We start from the raw sequence: 22889 nt of genomic DNA on the forward strand, positions 1-22889 counted from the left end.
TTTTATTGGAAATAAAACTCGAGCTAAAATGCAAAGAGGAACTCTACTACTCTAAAGGTTTATGCACATACATTGTTTCGACAGAAAAACGCTGGTCGCACTAAACTTGTGAGTAGCAGTGTGCACACTTGCTCAAGCGCCATCAGAAGATTGCGTCACTATTCCACGGGATAGAACAAAATTATTAATGAAAGTGAAACTCGAGTTAAAATAAAAAGAACTCTGCTGCCCAACATCCTCATGTACAGGGTGTATAAAAATCACACGTCACGACCACCATAGTGATTCTACACCTCTGGAGATCTGTTAAGAAAATGGTGGTCGTAATTTTTATACGCCCTGTACATTGTATCGACTGGAAAACGTGCTGGTCGCACTAAACTTCCGAGCAGCAGTGTGCAAACAAAATTTTCAATGCAAGCAAACCTCGAGTTAAAATCCAAAGAACTCTGCTGCTCAGCATCCTCATGTACAGGGTGTATAAAAATTACACGTCACGTCCACAATAGCGATTCTACACCTCTGGGGATCTGTTAGGAAAATGGTGGTCGTAATTTTTATACGCCCTGTACATTGTATCGACTGGAAAACGTGCTGGTCGCACTAAACTTCCGAGCAGCAGTGTGCAAACAAAATTTTCAATGCAAGCAAAACTCGAGTTAAAATCCAAAGAATTCTGTTGCTCAGCATCCTCATGTACAGGGTGTATAAAAATTACACGTCACGACCATCCTAGCGATTCTACACCTCTGGAGATCTGTTAGGAAAATGGTGGTCGTAATTTTTATACGCCCTGCACATTGTATCAACCGTAAAACGTGCTGGTCGCACTAAACTTCCGAGAAGCAGCGTACAAACTTGCCGGAGCACCGTGAAAAGGTCCAAAGATCGCGTCGCGTTGGGCAAACAAGAATCAATTATTCGAGAACTGATGAATCCCCGGTTCGAGAGGGGCGCGGAGCGGAGCGGCGTCACGCACTGCGCTCGCTTGCAGCAGCGAGCGTGCGTTGCGTGCGCGCGAGCGGCACGGAATAAATCAATAGCGGTATGTAAATCGTGAAGTCACAATGGGCAGAGCGGCGGATCGGTGGAATCGGCGGAGATCGCCGCGGTAATTTTCCCACGTGTCCGTCGGTTATCTCGGGTCTCTCCTCGCAGCATCGTTTAACCGATGTCGCTCAACGGCGATCCGCGCGCGGCATTATAGTGGTGCCCCGGTGCATAGTTGCAGCCGGCTCGGCGCAACTATGCGACCGGGGCACCTATGCGTCTCTGCGCGCACCGCTGCTCGCAATCAACATACCTGAAACCCGCGGAAAAACCGGCGTACGGCCTGATAGAATTCACTCTCGGCCCGATACGCGTGAGATCGTCCGCGAAAGCGTTGCGATCGCGCTCCGTCTCGGTGCCGTTTTCATGGGGCTACTAACCCTGTGACCATAAGCACCGACGCCCATAAACTTCAACTGTCCCGTTCTGCATTCCCCTCTTCTTTTGTCTTGCTGCTCGACAGCGCAAATATTCCGCGAGAGAAGATGCACTCGCACCCTTCGACGTCAAGGAGAATTTGGATCGCCGAGTGTTGACGTATTATTCTCAATAAAAGAGTCTTTAGCATCGTGATTATTATCGATTCGTCAATTTTTATGTCCTGGGACAAATTAGTGATGTACTAGCACGTTGAACGCCACGGAGGTAAAAATGATTGTCATCGTATTAATCCCACTGGTCAGTTTATCGATGCTGAAATTGACCAGCTTACAGTGTAAAGTGAAAACTTCATTATCGAGTAACTAAAGATTGTTATTAATAACGCATGGAACGCATAAAATTCGCGTAGGAGTCAACGTGTTAAGGAATAGATGAGAGTTAAACTAGGCCTGTGATAGACTGTAGATCTTTCGACATACAGTGAATTCTCGATATATGTCGATTAATACATAACACGAATATAGGTGTTATAGGTGTTATAGGTGGGCACTCACGGGGTTTGACTCGCGGTAGTGGGGATAATTCCGCGACGTTTATCATCCAGGCCTTGGCGACATATACAGAGAAATCACTGTACTCACATGAATTATTTTATCAACATGAAAATAGTCTCTTTCACTGACTACAATGGTCCCGATGACAAACTTCACAAAAATTCTGGTGCCTAACTTCTCACTTCCAATTTCCAATTTCGTTCGCTTTTACTGATCGAACATTTCCTTACAAATTTTCATCAGTTTCACTGATTTTGCCAGTAGATGATTTATGAGACAACGGAGGAAGCTATTATCTTGCCAGTCAGAGTGTCGCGATTATCTGCTAAACCATGTTCACAGTCGAATTAGTTAATAAACATCGAAGATACTGATCACGTCGCGTCGCACACCGTTGATCGACGCTGTCGACAACGATTGGAATGCCCGTGGCTGAAGGCAATACTCCCGAGGCAGCCACAAACTTAAAACGAACCGCAGGCCAGTGCTTTGTCAAGCATACACGTGACTGCCAGCAAATGAAGCGAGTTACGCGCGGCTGAAGCGTAAGCATCGCTCCGTGAAAACGTTGTCTCGGTGCCAATCGCGTTTAGCACGCGTTAGAAAAGGTTCTGCACTTTCTTCGACGGTGGAATTGCCTCCCGACGGTTCTTTCCATTGTGCGGTGCCGACTTTCGAAAGCTCCTACGGTCTTCCGAGTTGAAGCGTTAGCGGAGATCACCGAATTCGTTTTTACGACAACGGAACTCTAGGTGAGTGTCACCTTGTTATTCGTTAGTTCGTTGTATTGTGCATTATTGGAACTCGAGAGGAATATATTGAACACTGTAAAATGAGTTGTTGAAAAAAACTATTTAATTACAACACCAAGAGCAAGGGAATTAATAATTTGACTGCCAAACTAGAAACCTCAAAATTCTATAAAATCAAAGTGTTATTTAATGAAATAAAAATTGAAAGAAATTAAATGTAGTCCTCCAACTATCTTGCATTTTACAGAGCCTAATAAAATTTGGTACTGGGAATATATTAACGTAAAAATTCATTTCAAAACCTGGACAAATAATTCCGTCACCCACATATGGGTGACATGGCAGTCAGCGTGTTAACGACATAAATCTGTCTGAAAATAACTACTGATTCATTAGGATTATCGTGTTATAAAGAATAAGTTCTAATAGATTTCCTGATTCTTCTCAGTGGAAAAGGAAATTACATTATTCTCCAAATTCTTTCGAATTACTCCAAAACTGATATGGAGTTTCACGAACTTCACTGATGAAATGAATGTTCAATTGATTTGAGTGCTCCAGTAAAAGAAGCCCAGTGGAAGATGAAAAATTGAAAGCAAAATGGCGAGACGGAGGAGGAGATCGCATTTTCTTTCCTTCTTCGCAGATGGCACGACGAATTTTCAATTGTGTGTTTTAATAAAAGTGTAAAAGTCAGAAAACTAAAAGCAGAATATATGTACACATATGAATATATGTTGTCGTTCTTAAACGACAGGTTCCACGCAAACTCGCAGATTTCACGTCGAGAAATGGCGCCCGTCGAACTAACGAAGAACGTCCTCAGGGAAGGGAGTGATCCCCACCCGACCTCGTCGAGTTTCGCGCTAGCAAGGACGAAGCGAAATCGCGCGAATCGCCTAACCCCGCGACCCACGCCTCGCGACAATGTTACACCCGACGCTTTCACCGGCCAACCGAAGTCGAACCATCGCCAATGGTTTTCAGACCGGCGCGCGATTATGCGATTCGATGGGATACCTCAGCTTTCGTTGCTACTTCAATTTCCATATCCGCCTTGGCTAACTAAACCTGGTTCTTGAAGGCTTGGCAAACTTAGGCCAAGACCTGACATTGTACGATGTTACATTGGATATTATTTTTTAATTGCAAACCTCCAATCTGTGGTAGCGGGGGTCACGAAATAAATTGTCGAAAGTCTTGAGAAATTTAATTTTGTACTATTTTCGTTTCACTAGCTCGATTAGAACGTTGTGTAACATAATTTCAGGGAGTAGCTGTAAAAGGAAACTCAAATCTTCAAATCGATTTTAGACTCTGACCTGACAAAAATTTTCGAATGGTTCAGAGACGTTTTCAGAACTACACGGTTGTGGCTAATTAAAATTGACTGATTCGTCCACTGGGTAATGGCAAGATAGCATAAAGCAAATTTAATTTTAATAAAGGCTTGAATGGAAGATTTAGTGTTGAACTTTTGTGTATAAATAAAGCCAACAGAAAATAACAGGCCGCTGTAAGAACGTGTCCCAGACAGGGAAAACCGCGGCGCAGATCCATTAGCCGGGAGAGATTAAGTAGCAAAAGGAAGTTGTTCGAAATCCTCCGCTTACGAAATGCGAAGGTAGAGCCCGGCTGGCCAGGGAATAGGAGGAAGAGGAGTTTAGGTTGACCATCGTGCGATCTAGGTGCACCTAATGGCCGAGAGGCGGGGTAGGGGCGGCAGGTGACCCGCGGTAGACTTTCACCCGCACTCGCTGCGACCTCACGCATACGAGCGGATTCTGCGCTCGTAGCGGACCACGACATCGAAGAGAAGAGACGGTTCGTGGGGGGACAAAGGGGGGTGGGGATCCGGATGAGAAGAAGAAGAAAAGGAGGAGGAGGAGGAGGAGGTGGTAGCGGAGGAGTGAGGAGGGGAGGCAGCAGAACGTTCGCAGAGCCGAACGTAGACAACGTGAACGCGCCAGGGAGGGACAAGGAGGTTTTTCAGCTGGAGGTGGAAGCGGACGGTGAAGAAGGAGGATAAACCGGCACCTGTACCCTCATAACATATAGCCGTGCCCCTCTCCCCGGGGTCCAGGCGGACGTCTCTCCGCATGGTACATACGGATCCGCGGGTGTTGGACCGTACGTTCGCCGTTTGTTTGACGGCGAGGAGGCGCAGGGCCGTCGCGCGACACGTATCCTCCTCTGGCCGCGTGCAGATCCGCTCCGTCCGCCGCGCGGAACACGCTTAGAGCCATCCGTCAGGGGTTCAAGATCCCGCGGCAGGATATACGGCCCTGCGGTGGATGCCCTCGCAAAGAGAACGTTCTCGCTGCGTCGCGCTATTTGTCTTCCTTGCCGTTGATATCCGATACGCCGGCTACCTTCTTCTTCTTCTCCTCTATTGGCCATACGTCAGCCATGGTATACGATGAAATCGGGTTGAGCCCTCGCCGGGGAACGAGAACCCCAGCACCGATCCCACCGACCGTTTCCGAATACCCAGCTCGCTGGCTACCTTCAGATCGAATTCGCGAGATTGCGCTTTCCCTGCGAATTTGTCGCGTATGAACGGAAACGGCCAGCCATGCTCATACTTGTTGCCACTCTTCGTCGGCGCCGGTCACAAGCTTGCTGGTAAGAACGGTCAGCTTAGGACCAGGGCAGTTTTCATTCAATTTAATGTGCTGTCTGTCTGTTTTCTGATAGGACACTTCTGATGGACGTTTGTGATTTTTTCTGTAGAATGAATTAAATGAAACCATTATATAAAATGCATCATGTCGTGCAATGTACTACTCCACAGACCTACAAACACACTATGTAAGATTTTGTGCTCCTTCCTGAAAGATTGTGGACTATGTATATAATGTCACCATCACGTCCATTACCAATTAAGCGACTTCAACGTTACCTTCACATTAGTATAAGGTTATCATTGTAATATTATGTATGTAATACAGACCACAGAATAACCTCTCATCGGAGGTTACAACTGTTCAATAAAAAAAAAAAGAAAAAATATGAAATGCACTGTGTATTTTTTACACATTCCACACTCGAAACGAGACTGATGTATCTATATTCCTTTACAATAATAACAGGATTGAATTTACTCAGATTCCATAGGACTTTTATGGTGACATGTAATTGAATAATGAAGTGTACTAAAAAATTTCTGTGGCTTAGCGAATTGTGAAAGACAAAATTTTTAATCCGCCATTTTGGCGAGCCCGGTAGTTCTAGCATTAATCAGTAACCACCGCAAGCAACTTTGATGCACCGTAAAATCCAACGTGCTTCAGTCTTTCATTTTTTGGTCTTCGGCTATCCGAGATAAAAGTGTACGGTGAGTTCAACAATGAATCGAGCCAGGAGAAAAATTGAGAGTAGACGAGGTCAGTACGGCCCTGAGCCTCACGTACACCGAGCATAGAACCGTTCGTCTGTATATAAAGCGTAGGCGGCGCTCCTAGCAGGTGCTCATTAGATTACAGGGACGATGTTCGAGATGTTAGCCACCTTTTACTCACTGCTCGAGAGGCCTCCACGCAAGATTGGGATCTCCACGGTGTTCTCTCCTCGAGATGGTCGTACGGGACCACCACCTTCCCTTATTCCCTTTCCCTGCGAATCGGTGTGCGTCTCCCCCGCCCGGGTCCCTTCGCCTCCCTTCGTCGATGTTACCGATTTTTGCCGGAGCCTGAAATCCATACGCAGCTCACCCACTCGACACCGGGCCTGGTTTCAATGGCTCCTGACTCGCGCCCGGCTACCCTTTCGTGTAGATTTACCAGCCAGTAGTTGGCCCTCGCTAACGAAGTCTCTATTTAGCTTCTAGGCTAATTGCGACTCTCCTCGGCTCGCCACTTCGCTAACTAGGCGAATGGAAAACTGCTTAACCTTTTTATTTTTTGTATTCAATAAACATTTATTTCTCGGTCTCCGAAGCGTAAAAAGTTCATCGAGCTGTTAGTGGTTTTAATCGCGAGGGTATTGTCCACCAATGATAACAATTTCTCGCAAAGTGTTTCTACTGAAAGATAAATACACTTGTTCTTTACCTTATTTCCACCAGGTCTGATTTAATTGCATACAAATATTATTAAAAAATCACTGAAATTACTTTAAGTCAATTCGATCCCTATAAAAATAGGGTCAAAAGGAACTTTGAATCAGCAGGAACCTCGCTAGAAACTAGCAGATACGCGTCTATTTGGACAACGGAGACCACTCGTGATTTGTGAACACAATGCACTGCTATATACTGCTATGCTAGTCAGTTTCCTGGCAGCGTATTGTTCACAGAAGTCTGGCAATCAATTGCCAGGCCGTCGGCAAGTCAACGTCCACAATCCGCAGTCATATTTCCAGGAAGTTGCGGCCGCGGTACATCGGCTTGGGCAAGCTCGCGGTTAATAATTATCAACAATTGCGATAAAGAGCGTATATGGTAGTGTTCCCCGCGAAATCCACAATAAATAACTCGTTCGGTCGAATGCAAACGCTCGCAGGATCTTCCTTATCGCCGGGAGTCTCCTATAAATCCAAACCCGCATCTTCGACGCGATAAAATATGCCCGTCGTCCCTCGTGACGGTCCTCCGCTACCATGGGACCCGAGAGAGGCTGATCCACATAAAAGCCTGGAGAGGATTCCCCCGGGATTCGCGTTCTGGATCGGTATCAGGGGTAGAAACCCGAGGGCAGGGCGCCGGTAGTGTGTTTATCGCAGCAGGAAGTCGCCATACAAATGATAATCTAGAACCCTGCGTTCTGAAACGGACCACGCGCTCTACAGGCCGTTGCAATGTTGCTAGGTCACAAAAATGGCGCCCGACACGGTGCGCCCTGCATACACACTAATCCAGGAGAAACCATTTCTGAATTTATTTTCTGTGATGTAGAGAAGATTTATGGAGATAATTTACACACGAACGGATTTTGATCGTGATTCGCTATAATTATTGCAATGAAATTGCTAGTACATTCTAAGACTGTCCTGGTGTTACTGAAGATCTTCAATCAGTTCTTTAAATTCAAAATGTAGATAATAAGAAGACAACAATATTCCATGTGACATTTTTAGTTCAGATTTGGTTTCGAAGGATAACGATTGTTAAACATATCAGGATTAAATGTTTAACAGTGTTTGTATTCACTTTTTATCGTTGACGTACTGACCACCTTTTCCATTTTTCCATATGAAATACGATAAGAAGCGACATGCGTCAGAGAAAAATTTAATAATTTCTCTGCTATGGAGCATTTTCCTTAAAGTTATAAAAATTATTTATATTCATATGCAAAGTGTCTATTTCAGACACGATCATTTCATTGTACACATATACAAAGTTACAAAATATGACGAATATGGTACTGTGAACGCAGGTTCCGATTAGGTAAATTATGTCTGACTACAAACTGCCATTTCTACTTGAAGCTTCCGTTCGCCTCGACCGCCCTGTAACAACTTTTCACATTTTCCCAAGTTTCTAATTCTTATGCACAAATGTTCCACCAGTCTTCTGACTGTTAAAAAGGCTAGGGAATTTCATGGTGTCCTCGTTTGTGAAGCATCCTGTAGCCTGAAAACGCAGGCGTGCTACCGTTCGTCCGCTCGGCGTGTGCGTGCGATCTCACGACCCGGGCGCCGGGCCCAGCGACTTGAATTTGTCGCTCCATATCTCGTCCCGGAATTTATGAAAGCCGGCCTCGCCATAATTTACGCGGCTAGAGTCGCAAGCAGTAAATAACGCCGGACAAAGCGACGCTGGAAGGTGCAGGCGGTGGCCTCCGGCGGCGTATCCTGCGGAATTCAGGGCCTCTGCCCTCGGCGAGAATTTGGTAACGTGCCCGGCACTAAATCACCGCTGTACAATTATTTAAACACCCGCATTTATTAATGAAATCGTGTTCGGCTACCATGGAACTCGTTACGCAGGATTGCCGCTCGATTGAGGCGGGAGATTCAAAAGGCCGGCCTAAACAAACGGTATAGTTCATTGAACAAACACATGCGTTGTATTTAATACATTGCTGACACGTTGACTGCCATGTTGGTCATACCGTTAATCGTAATGAAAAATTAATTTTGTATATGATACAGTTGCTTGAACTGAACTTCATCAGAATGCGTAGGACCTAGAAGAGGTCAAGAAGTAATCCTTAGACTGTGGATCTTTATGCAAAATAAAAATTTTCCAATTCATTCTTAAAAGGTCGAAATCAGATATTTCTTTTTTTAATATTTTTAGTAAGTGGAAAAGAAGGTAACAATATTCTTAAATTCTTCTAATGTGACTCAGCAGTTTCGATTACAATTACTTTGATTTTACGGGGTCTTCTGGGGATAATTTTTCGACGCGTTAAAATAATCATAACGGAACTCTTATCGAGTGTCCTTTCTTGAACCCAGGATCGAGAAAGGACACTCGGAGGATCCTCCACGACCGGCGACTCTCTCCGAAACAGATTTCCTGTTAAACCCACGGGCACCGTGTACCGCGATCATCGTCGCCGTTTCTACTCGTTCCAGATTAGTTCGTTTAATTATCGCGGCGGTCTGTGTTTCGAAACGGGGTCAGCCGACGAATTTCGTTCCGAGAGAGTCGCGGCCGATATATCGACGTCGCGAGTCACTTCCGCGAGAAGGTCCACCGGGTAAGGTTCGATCCGCTTGTACCCGGTCGTCTGATGCCGGGTGCATGAGCTCCGATCACCGAACAGAATCTAATTACCGCCTAATTAGGACGATCGTGTATCGTCGGAGCGATTGCATCGAACAACGAGTTAAGGACCGGTGCACGGCTCGCCGATAGGCCATATTTCCTTTCCGCGAACGACTTTCGATACACGGTGAAAATGATTAGCGACAAAGCAGGGCAACCGATCGCGACTCGATCGTTAATTACCGCTACACCGTGTGATACCGTTCCCGGGACTTTTTCTCGTCGGGGACGTATGCACGAGCGCCCGAACGGATCCTGGTCAGGACGTCTCGTAAAAATCCTGAGTGGACAGGCAACTACTGTTACCTCTATAAAGAACAAATCGTTGACTCTGGGGCGAAACAGTTAGCACAATTACGTCTCCCCGTCCCCGTGTAATGAAACCTTTCGGCCATGATAGAGGTCGTTCTTGATTTAATATAATCGCGCCAATAAAATTCTGGAGAAGAAAATGTTTATGGACATGGAAGTGAATATTTAAGAATTAATTGGAACCTTGTCTTGAACTAGGAATATTCCGATTGATTCTATCCATTTTGTCCAGGTCAGCTACAGTGAATTCCCGATATATGTCAGCAATACGGACCTTGCCAGCGTCATGTATCGTCCAGGAGACATACGCGAACCGTGTTATGTTTACACCCCTCGGCGTCCGAGGCCTCTCACCGGGAATACCTCGCGGTGGTGGGGATAATTCCGCGACGTTTATCATCCAGGCCTTGGCGACATATATAGAGAACTCACTGTATTCTTTCGTTTCTATCTGATTCTATCTGACTTATTCCTGACGGAAAAACTGAGGGGAACAGTAACAGTAACTATCGTTATTGCACTACTCAAGCACAACACCTGGAAGTCTGCTGTTTGCAACACGGGGACTACCTAAATTTTTCTGAAATTTCTAAACACATTATTCCTAAAATTGTCATTTATTCTGATAGAAATCATGAATGATACACGGTGATTTGAATGCGTGGCGTCGGGCTATCCATTACATTTAATATTGAATTAGAATTGTTTAGAGTAGTCTTTTGAACAAACGAAGCGTGAAAAATAAAAATCTGACTGTTTATACAATACATGTTATGTAACAATATCGAGCTGACATTTGAAGAAAAGAATTTCCGAGACAGCCTAACAGTTCCGGTCCAGAAAACCTGACGTTCGGTCGACCGAAAAATAACAGAGAGGTTGAGCAACGTCATTAACATAATTCGACAGACGAACTAGCGCGTCCCCGCGAAATCTCGCCGATCGTGCACGCGCACGTCGGCTCCTGTAATGTCCACGGCCGAGAATTACTCGGAAGAGATAAAAGTTGCCGTTCGCAAACACAGTCGCGTCCGCATGAGATTCTGTGCGGTGTTCTAGGTGCCGATTCCGCAAAGAAGAACGAGAAACGACACATGGTCGCGCAAGATCGACAAGTTCTGCAAGAGAGAGAGAGGGGGGGTGGGAAGGGGAAGAGGAGGATGCATAAGAAGATCCAGTAACTGGCGGCCGCACGGCTTAATGACGATGTTAATTAATATATTTGAAGCGTCGGCGACGCGGCGAGGTGGCACGAAGCCGCTCGCACGGATTAGCATAAGCAAACCCGGCGAAGCGAGTCCTTTGAGCGCGCTGCTAGAAGTGTTAATTCCTTGCTAGGCTGCGCCGCGGTCAGATGACCGACAGAACCGGGCAAAAATCGTAGGAAAACAAAAAGGAGCGAATTAATAGGTTATGAGAAATTTCCGGGCCCGTTAAATTAAGGATCTTCGGTCTTCTTATAGTCGCAAAAGAACAGTCGTAGAAATCCACTATTGTTCGGATCAGAAATGTAGTACTCCTTCTACCTAAATTAGAAAGAATGATGAAGAGAGACCTGATTCTTCTTTCTCTGATTGCAGTAACGCGTTGAAGAAGCGTAACCCGCTGCTTTCTTACATAACATATGTTTCCGCCTTTTTCTACTTAACTAAGGAAGAACGACGACTTCTTAAAATGAATACTACCGTATCTTCAAAATAAATACTAAATAATAATAAATAATAAATACTATTGCTTCTCATATACATACATATTCTCGTTATCCGATACCACCGTTACGCTTCAGGAAGTGGATGTCTGTACCTCATGTGGACGATTAGTGTAGTAGAGTAGACTGCGAATGTCGCGTACAACGAAAATAAGTAGATGGCCACGAGTATTACCTCCGGGTCACTAAGACTGTTAAAAGAGGACACCGCTTTCTATCTAACTCCTGTTCTCTGGAATCGGAGCGAGCCATGCACGTTTCCCTCGGCGACAAAATGGAGCGGTGATTGAAACGGAAGATTTCGGGAAGAGGTAGGAGGCTGGGAAACGGTACCATCGCAGCGGACCGGTAAAGAAAAAAGGAGGCGAGAAGGCCCCGTGGAAAGAAAAAGGCGGCCTTGTGTCACGGCGAAGCGCGAAACAACGCGTGTGTCCATCGCGGCGTAGCTCCTCTTAATGCTCCGCCGAGTGCTCGGCAAACAAAGTCGCATTAGTGCACACCCGATCCATTAATGAAATCAAAACGAACCCGAGAGAGAGAGAGAGAGAGAGAGAGAGAGAGAGAGAGAGACCTGGACAGGCGGCGGCGTTCCTTTCGCCGGATTGCGTCATTAGACCTGGCCCCTGTCTTCGGTGTCGGTGGATTCACACACCGTGGGATCATCGCCGGGCTACAAACATCGCGGGTTATGTCACACCATTATTTCAGCCTTTACATCTTCATCCGCACTTGTTTTCCCCCGTCCCCTCTCCCCATTGATTCGTGCCGCTCGGCGACTGTATAGTCCACGAAAGAACGGCAAGAATCATTAAAGGCACCGTGCACAAAGCGATCGAATGATCCTTACCGGGCCGCGTGTACAGCGCGGACGTCTCGGACGGCACGAATCATTCTGGCCAGCGTGTACATCCGCATGTTTCGTCAGAGATGAAGGGATCATAGAGAGTATAGGTTCGCGCGCACTCGAGCGCATCATTAATGCGCGTAATAACAGCCACGAGCGACAGTCGACGGATATCGCGGATATAAATTACACCGGGAAGGGGTATCGCCGGTTCGTTAGCCATAAATTACAGCCGGGTCCGGCTGAAATTCGTCTCGGTGGATTTTCGCGGGTCAACGGGGCCCGCGTCTTTCCGACGGGGTCGCCGATGATGGCTGGCTGACACAAAATGGCCGCGGTAGTCTTCTGGACATCCTCCTTCCTATCGATCGCCGCGAGACGATCAGAGATTCCTCGTACTGTTGGATTGGAGCAAAAATAATTCTTGAATTTCGACCTACTGACAGTCGCCATATTGTGCTGGCGAGAACAACAAAACTACTGGATCTAGAAGGAATAACTTCAAGATATGTTTCAACGTATTGGCTCTGAGGAATATTTCAAAATCGATTATCGAAACCTCGAAAATTCCATAAAATCAAAGTAAGTTATTTAAGAATAAACCTACCACGGCCGGTCAAACTGACCTTTTCGAACTTCCGCGTACAATTTCGTACATACAACGTTATCACATCGCTATTTATCTTTACAACTTTTCTTAAATTATGTATACAATGTATTTTGCAGTATTTATTTCTCGTTTTATTTTTTTTTCCAAGAAATATATGTATCTTGTCCTACCTTTTAATGAAATAAAAATTGAACAGAATTAAATGTATGATATTGAGTAGTCCTCCGACTTTCTTGCATTTTACAGATCCTAATCAAATTTGGTACAATGAACATATTAACGTAAAAATTCATTTTAAAACCTGACAAATAATTCCGTCACCCACAAATGGGTGAGATGGCAGTTAACGTGGTAAAGAAGGTGAAATTATTGGAATTTTAAGACAGCTAAGGTTCAAGGAAGAACTGGTAAATGAAGCTGTCAAAATGACGAATTCTAATATTTTTAATTTAAAACTATTAAGACTCGAAGGACGCATAAATGGCAAATTATTTAGCAACTTTATCTCTTTGGGCATATATTATATTTAAAATATTGCTAAAAATGTGGGTAGCAAGTTCTTGTTATTTTTACAAAGTACTGCCAAATAGTCGCTTTTACTGCTCCGTAAACCAAGCGTTAATTGCACGGTAATAAAGAAAAGGTTCACCATCCGAGGATGAAAAGGGAAAGGTCTTGGTCGCTACCTTCGCAACTTGAACCACGAAGCGACTCCTGCAGATGGTTGTTTCAGCAGTCGTTGTACCTGAGCCTCGCATCCTCGGCGCGAACCATAACACTGAATCACGGCGCGGCATCGGGACTCCGTTTTCTCCGGCTGGCGATCGCGGAACAATAACGAGCCGGTCCGATAACGAGTCGAATCGCGCCGCCTAGCACGCGCCTCGAATAATCTCATCGGCGAGCGTGCGCGCGCGCTCGCGCGAGCGTCCGTACAAGTTACTCCAATGTTTCCGATTAGACAGCCATAATTCAGCCGGCGCGGGCCGTTAAGATTATTTTCCATATTTACGACGTTCCACGGCGAGGGAGCTCGCGAGTATGCTCTCTCTCCCGGTGGGAGAGTCGCGTCGGCTTGATAAGCGAGCCGATCGAGAGGATCGATCGCGACTCAATTTCCATTTGAAAGCGAGCGGAGCGGAGTCGATGCGTCTTCGCGCTACAATATTCCGACGGGGATAATTTATCGCGTCGGAGAGTTCCTAAGTCAGCGTTTTAATAATTCAGGAGGAGAAGAGAGGCGAGAGAAGACGTTTCCCTGTTACCGTGCCGCGCTATCCGAGCCTCTAAAAGGCACCGAGCGGGTAGGTGAGCCGAGGCGGGTCGCAAATCTCGGACGAGCTCCGAGAGAACGCGTCGGAGAGTATCCCGCGATACATATACGGACGGCAGAGAACGAGTGAATAATACCGGCCGCCCGATTTGTACGCTATTAGCACCGAGACCGGACGATCTCCGATCGCCGCGGCGTAATTCTCGATCGTACGACCGTTACTCCGTGAAAATCGCTCGTAAAAAGACGCTGGCGAGTCGCGCGCCCCGGTACACGCCGGTCTGCTTTTATTGCTCCATTCTTCCGACTTGCAAACCTTACTAACGACGACAACGACCTATCCCTATCGGCCGCGAGTTATACACGCGTAAATCCCCTTATCTTCCTTAATACAACTTCTCTTTCTCTCTCCCTCTCTCTCTCTCTCTCTCTCTCTCTCTCTCTCTCTCTCTCTCGTTCTCCCCTTCTTTCTCTAGCTTGCTCTCTTTCTCGCTCTCAGTCAGTCCGACTCGATTTTTCCTCGTTTCCTCCACGACACTCAATTTCCCGGTTACGGAAGTCCGATAAACCGAAGCGTTTCCCAGGCGAGACGCTAACCGGTCGCGTTTCTTCGTGTATCGTACGTTTCCTACGCGAGAAAGTGGGCTAAACCGCACTTTCGATGTGTTCGAACGACTCCACTTCCGTGATTACGGTGATACAGGTTTACGAGACACTTCGGTGTCCTTGCGTCCGGGTCGCGTGTTCGGTTGCGTGATCGCGTTTGTGACTGGGTCCAGGTGACGGAAGAACGGTCTGCGCGAGGTCAGCATTCGGAGCAAACGCTCTGTTGTTTGTTTACGCGTTCAGTGCCTCGCCAATGCACGTAGATTATACGCAAACTTATTTGACACTAGGTTTACGGGACCTGTCAAAATAACGGGTTCTAATATCTGTAATTTTATAATTATGGAGATTCTGAGGATGCGTACGTGAGAAATTATTTAGCAAATTTATTTCTTTGGGTATATATTATTTTTTAAATATTGCTAAAAATTTGGGTAACACTTTCTTGTTATTTTTTTTTGTAAGCTAAGATTTAATCCGCCACTATATATATTGTTCATGTAAATACTCATATGTTCATGTTATTGATAAAACGAACGTCGAAAAACGAAAAAACGAACGAGACGATAAAAGGACGAGCAGTGTTGTTAATAAATGATCTTATGCTTCCCGTCTGTTTAAATTCCTTACATTTTAAAGTAATGCGAAATAGTCACTTTTAGTGCTCCGTAAGCCTAGTGTTAATAATACAGGAATGGAAAAGACAAAGTTTATTATAATAATTTTTGCTCACACCTTGTAGGCTTGAAAAAAATTTGGTTTAATTAATAGATTCTAGTGAAAATTGATTCTCAAGGTTAGTAAAAATATTATGTTGGTCATGCGTGACCGACGTGACACTCAAAGTGTTAAAAGGTTATGGTATTCATTAGCAACAGATCGTTTGACTTCGTTAGTGGGTGAAAAGACAATATACATTACGACTCATTATGCACCTGCGGATTTTTGTGAAAAATAAAAATTGTCTGCATCAATTGCAAGAAGCAGCAGACATATAGAAGCTCCTCTTTTTCTTGAATAATCTTACCAAGTTGAAAATAATGACAAATTCTTTTAATATCTTGAGTACCTGAAATTCCACCAACTAGTTTTCGCTATTAATGCATAAAAACCACAGTCTACTTATGATTGATGCAACTTTTATTTTTCTAACATTACAAGTAGCGTTTCAAAGCAACCTAGAATAAATTATGACGATTGTACAATATATCATATTAACTTGTACAGTGAATTCTCGATGTATGTCAACAACACGGGTCTTGCCAGCGTCGTGTATCGTCCAGGAGACATACTCGAGCCGTGTTATGTTTACACTCCTCGGCGTCCGAGGCCTCTCAAGCTTCGCGACCCCGCGGTAGTGGGGATAATTCCGCGACGTTTATCATCCAGGCCTTGGCGACATACATGGAGAAATCACTGTACATTAACGAACTTTGAAACGTTACATATTGTTCTGATTATTCGCCATTTCAGTGAAAGCAAGCCCACAAAAAAGTCTGTATAAAAATGAGAAACAGAATCCTACAAAGCGGAATTGTTCGAAAATAACGAACCTTTAGCGAACATCTCGAACCAATCAATTACCTCCACAACTGAACAACTTCCCAAGCCGCAAGTACTTCTTGAAAACGAAGTCTCCAACTTTATCACAGCCTGTCAAAGACTAAAGAGGTTTTCTCCGCCAAAAGCTCTGCAAAAGGAAGCACGTTGGCTAGCTATGTCAATCAAAGCCCCTAAAGGTTATTCCTGGCAGCGATCAATTATGAAAACCCAATAGGTATACCGTCGCGGAACTTTTACGGAAAACTCCCCTGGACGGACAGTCGCGTAAACTTCTGGCGTAATTAAATTTCCGAAAAGGAAAAGGACAACTGTCCGGCTCTCCGGCCGGTAGGAGTTAGATCGAGGAAGATATCGGTAATAGGGTATCCCGAACATCCGTCAATTAGAAAATTGTTTCTGTAATGGTAATACCGGTGGACGATACTGTAAAATCTCTTCTCCCCCCCCCCCTTCCTCGGATGGAGCTTATTGCTCAAGCCGATACAAAGGAACAGTTGTTTCCCCCGAGTGAATTCACGTCGAACGGCGAATTAACCGCGTTCCCCGTGCCGCCGGTTAGCGAGGATTGTCGTGAAATTTTATCGTGATGCGATGTACACTTAATTATTGCGATCCGGCGATCGTACGTTGCTAAGAGGACCCGCGATCCTCCGCATATACGGTAAACCCCTTTATTGCTCCATTCTTCGAAACGCGCCAAGCTACTAACGACAACTACGACGACCTATTCCTATCGGACGCGAGTTATGTGCGCGCAAATATCGTTATCTCCTTATTTCTACGGATACTCGGCCCAGGTACGCGACGTTTCTCCCTCTCTCTCTCTCTCTTTCTCTCTCTCTCTCTCTTTCTCTTCCCTTCTCTCTCTCTCTCGCCCTGTAACCGCGTGCTTTTCCTGTATGTAATTCTTGGCTCGCCGATAAAGAATCTCCGGCGACGCTGTAATGTCAGCGGACATTAGAACCAGAATATCGAGCGCTACGGGCACTGTCTTATGGGGTCCATGGGAAAAGATACTGCCTCCCGAGGCAATTGTTCCTTGGCCATATTTTTTCGATTCCACCTCTCTCCGAAAATTACGTAGCCGAAGCAGATTTACCTCGGAAAGTGTACCAGTTGTATTTGTAAAATCTGGAACCTATGGTAAGGGACCCAACTACTGGGAGGGGCGGTACCAATTACTGTGCCCATATTAAGTATTCTTACTTTTAAAGCATAATGTATATTAAAAAAGAGATATATAACATATATATATGAACTGATTTTAATGAAAAAAATTTAATATCTCTTTTGTAGTATTCATTGCGCTTTAAAAATAATTATAATTAATGTAGCCACAGTAATTGGTACCCCCACAGTAATTGGGTCCCTAACCCTATATCTGCGAAGTTAATTCTGGATAAAATGAGCCAAGGAATTTTCCTCTTCAAAGTTCATCGACATCAAACTCAGATCAGGCTCACAAAAAATTTTTTTTTCATGAATTCAATACTTCATGACTTCTTTGTCCCCCGTGTCATAAAATCGATGCAGTAAACATTTATTTTACCCAGGGATCGTCCTGAAGATGCTCTTTATAATCTGCGGAGAGAAATTTTCGTGTCGCGAGTCGTTCCGAAGTGATTGCAGGTACCGTTGAGAATTTTTCGTAATTGGAGTGGCCGAGTGAATGAAAGAGACATCGATCTCGGCGTGATTGTCACCGGCGAGGATCTATTTCGGTGCCGGAGAGCGATCATAGCCGGTACGGCACGCCGGCGCGCGTTTTCGTAAGAGATAAATCATCGTGAGCGTCCACGGGGCTCGCACAATGCCGTACTAATCTTCCATCACGCACGCACGATATAACGACGCCCGCATGGCGTCCCGTGATTTACCATCCTGCGGCTAACCTCCATTATGTATGGCTCACGGTGGAAACTGTTGAGAATACCCGTGCACCTTGCACTCGGATGGTTGCGTACATACGGTGCGTCTCGAAAGTGCGCCCGGCACGCATTGATTTCGCAGCGCTGCGCAACCACGCGGAACTATATCCCGACTTCTCTCGCGAATCTGTTCCATCGTTATTTCGCCCTTAATGGATCCCCGATGAATTGGATATATTCAGAATATTAACTATCGACGCCGGTGCGCCGCTGCTTCCTCAATTTCGTGGAACGGCTGAACTGAAACGCCGCGAAATAAATTCGATGATACGGAAAGTCGGACTTAGCCTAATCAGGACCCGAGTACGAATATCGGAAAATGTGTTGAATTAACTTTTTAGCGTTATCTTATACTTTTTATTAGCCTCTTTTAAGACGCGTCTTATGGTTGTGAGCACTGCTCGGCAAAATAGTATTTGAAATAGAAAATAGTAAATAGTTTGTTTTATTTTTAAACCATACCTATAATCATGCAAATAGATTATTTTATTTTTAAACCATACGTATAATCATTCAAATAGATTATTTTATTTGTAAGACAAAGTTTTTGAAATACTATTTAAGAATAGTAGTTTATTTGGAAAATATTGAAAATAGTGAGATTTGTTTTGCTGGACTGTGTAAAATAGTATTTCAAATATTTGATAGTAACTTGTTATTTGTATGGTTATCAAAATAAAAATATTTTATTTGCCCAAATTTTTCGTTCTAGTTAAAGTAGTATTTTATTTGAACCACATAAAATTATACTATTTAAAATAGTATTTTAAATATTTTTTCCCAAAATTTTGCCCAAGTCTGTGAGGAAATTAACGCTGCAGGTGTATATGTTGAAATTAATACGGTTGATTTTTAATGTCACAAAATGTTTGATAATATTGTTTCACACAGTTAGCAGCTTTTAAAGAAATAATTGTTAGCAAACGTCGTGCATGTAATGCAAAGATACATTTTTTGGGACACTTATGGATAGACTTCGGACTTTTATACGCAATAAAAATTATCTTCCGGTTCCGAGAGATCCAGTAAAAATGTATTTCCTCTCCTAACCATTTCAGTAAGTCGAAAACAATAGATTGTTCAGTAACTGCTATATAATTTTCACTGTTTTGCCATAAACGCGTAAAATATGCAGTTACGGGGTACAGATGAAGCAACGAGCAGTACACAAGCCGTTTAAGTGGTTTCGTTTAAACAATACAGTCGGTTTCGCCATGGAAACGCAGGAGAATAGACTTGGACGATATTGCGAGTCCTTTTTAAGGAGATTAGGAACCGAACAGCCTGAATGGCGAAGTGAATTGCGTTGATAGACGCGGAATAAAGGGAATTAAGTGGACGACCGTCAAAGATAGAGACGTCGAGGAACTGGAGGCTGGAAGCGGATCGGCGTGCAAAGCGAATCGGCGCCTTGCACGAGCGGAGGCGATTACTCGCGGGAAACGCGCGTTAGTTTAAAGTCACTTAGAATCTTGGAGGACCTCCGGCTCGGGAGAGGAACGAGCACACGTGGAAAGGTATACCCGAAGGGCGGCTCGGGGTACGAGACAAAACCGCACTACTGTAAATGGTAGCAGCCTGCAATCATCATATTTCTTGATGATGGCCGGCCAGGCTGGTCTGCGCGCCTATACAGGCAAAGGGACAAGGAAGATACAGTCTCGGAGTCCCCACGGCATGGCGGCGGCGCGGCGGAGAGTAACCGCGCCAGGCCGAACCGCAAAACCGTTCTGTTCCTTATTGCTCGACCTCCGTGTTTCTTCTTTCCTCCACCCTGCACCACACCGTCTGGCCAGAACGATTGAGACCGCAGAACACTTAAGATACCTGTGCGTGAGCGTGCACGTGAAACAGCCGAACGACTTTCGAGCTGATTTCTCCATTGACCCCGGCCTGATAGGCGTTTGAACCGGATCATTCGGCCGAGCGACGCGTGCGCCCGTGAGAACCAATCCGGAACGGCCCTGGATCGGGTAAATTGGTCAGAGGTACTATGGTTTTCCCAGCCGAAACCCTACCAGTTAGGCCGCGAGTCAACTGGCGGATTCATTAGCGTTCAGGTGTGGAAGTGTTCCGGGCATTGCGCACGTTGAAATCTATGAAATTGAGTACAACATTTTTATCTAGAAATTTTTGCTCCGAGTATTTATACATTTCAGACGATTTATGCCAACAGTTCTGATCTAGCCACTGCTAGAGCCGTGGACCTTGTATAAGTCAAATGAAGAAATTATTATTCCAGTTAAATTTTAGTACTACTCAATTGACTATTACGAGGTCTACTACATGGTACACTAAACACATAAAACATGACGATAGAATTTAGATCATTGTTAACCCTTAGCACTCGACTGGCGATTATAAGGCGCCACTAAAAATTGCTACTTCATTATTCAAAATATTTTTTATATTATTAACCCTTAGCACTAGAATGGTGACTGCAAGGCACCACTAAAAATTGCTGTATCATATTCAAAATATTTTTTACATTATTAAATTTGTTTCTATTTAATACATTACTAAACATTTCGGTATTGTACGAGTAAATTGCATTTTCTTATGTATAAGATGAAAAAATATGTATAGAAGGACAATAATCCAGGTCAGAAGAAATGTTTCGTTTCGGAGTTAAAATAGCTTCGAGTGCAAAGGGTTGTTTGTATTTAATCAATTACCAAGCATTTCAGTATTGTACGAGTAAGCTGCACCATTTTTGTATGTATAACATGAGAAAAAAAGTATACAGAAGGGAAATATTCTAGGTCGGAAGAAATGTTTCGTTTTGAAGTTAAAATAGTTTCGAGCGCAAAGGGTTAATAGCCATTTTCTTGACATATTGAAATAAACGTCATAACTCCTCCACTTAAAATTCAAATAAAATCCGGCCACCAGGAATAGAACGCATGGATATACAAACGACGCTTAAAGTGTGCAAGAGTGGAAAGATTATTTTCGCGTGTTCGTATATTGAGAGATATGTGAAGTATTCGCAGATTTTGTCGAATGCATCAATAACAGGGGCGGGGGGAGGGAGGGGGCGATAGCGACGCTTCCCGAGGCAACTGCCGGAGAATACCATTAAGTAAGCTTACCGTCGCCACTAACACGACCGAACAATGCAATTTGTAGCCGCGAGGTGGTCCCGGGCCCCAGCGAGTTCCCGATTCCCCGCGTTACGTTTCTCCGGCGCGACAAGGGGCTTCTGGGCCGCGGAGGGGCGCGAGGAGGCCCCCCCCTCCCCCCGAAACACCCACGAAATACTGCCAACATTCGCAATCCGCGAAATACTACACGGGCCACTGGGGGCCACGAACAACGGCCTGCCGCATTTTTTTCGTTTCGCAACATCTGATTTATGCCGGGAATTCCGTGCACGGTTACAAACCATTCAGCCGGATTCCGGGGGTCGAGCCGCGGGAAAGGAAGTATGAGCGGCCCTGCTGACTTCCGATTCGGTCGCATCGTTTTCTTTCTTTCTTTTTTCTTTTTTTTTTTTTACCATTGTCGTGACCAGACATCGAGGATTTTCGATTGTAAATTATCTTGGACAGTTGGAGTTATTTGAACTTTTGCTAAATTCGGGGGGAGCGTTAGATCAGTGGAAAAATTTGTGTCTGATTTTTTTTATCGATTTTAACCCGTAACGGTCCGAAAGTATTTCAAGTTTACCTTCCACCAGGTCCAAGCTATTTTTCATACGAACAGAAACTGTGGACTCAACATTTTTATATCAAGTATAGAAAGGAAAATATTTATATTTTAGTGAAAATTTATTAATACATATTCAGAGTAATAGGATAACAAGACGATTTAAATTTGATTTTTGCCGCCATATACGCGGCATTGGAGCCAGTAAGTAAAAGCGCCATGCATGCCGCTTATATGGCGGCATTGGTCCGTTAAGGGTTAACACCACATCGGGCACGGACTTTTACACTGATCTAATAGTTAGAAAATTTAGTTACTATGGTTCATTGGTTCTCGACAAATTGCTGCAACAGCAGAGCGTCTTTACTCTAGTCAGTCAGTTTTTAACACGTTCAATGCCACGCGAGTTTTGTCTGCTTCACACAAGCTTAACCCCTGGTAAACAGACCAGAGAGATGCTTGAAAACGGTTGCAATACTAGCCGAGATGTAAACACCTGTGATACAGTCATTTGTAAATCATTCCGCGAGTCAGAGTCGTGATGTTTACGTTTGGCCCGATTTTCAGTCCATGAGTCACACTCGTGATGTTTACGTTTGTCCTGATTGTCAGTCCACGAGTCCTCTCATGATGTTTACGTTTGGGCTAAAATCTTCATCACGAGTCTGGCTCGTTAAAGCACGGGAAATGGTTAAGGACAATTTTTACTTACTGGATAACGAGGTTCTCACCTTACACTATAATCTAGTTATTTTTACGATAATCACTAGACTGCGATAACCACTTATGCATTGGTGACAAAACTGACTAGGTGTAGTTTAAAATACTAGACAGAATAAATAATTGGAGGTTATCAATGTACCGTGACTAGTTAAAAATGTAGGAAAAAGAATGAAATGTATACCTGACCCATGCCGCTTGCAAATAATGCGAAAAATTTCT

The sequence above is a fragment of the Halictus rubicundus genome, chromosome 2 (genome assembly GCF_050948215.1).
Source record: "Halictus rubicundus isolate RS-2024b chromosome 2, iyHalRubi1_principal, whole genome shotgun sequence".
Taxonomy (NCBI): Eukaryota; Metazoa; Arthropoda; class Insecta; order Hymenoptera; family Halictidae; genus Halictus; species Halictus rubicundus.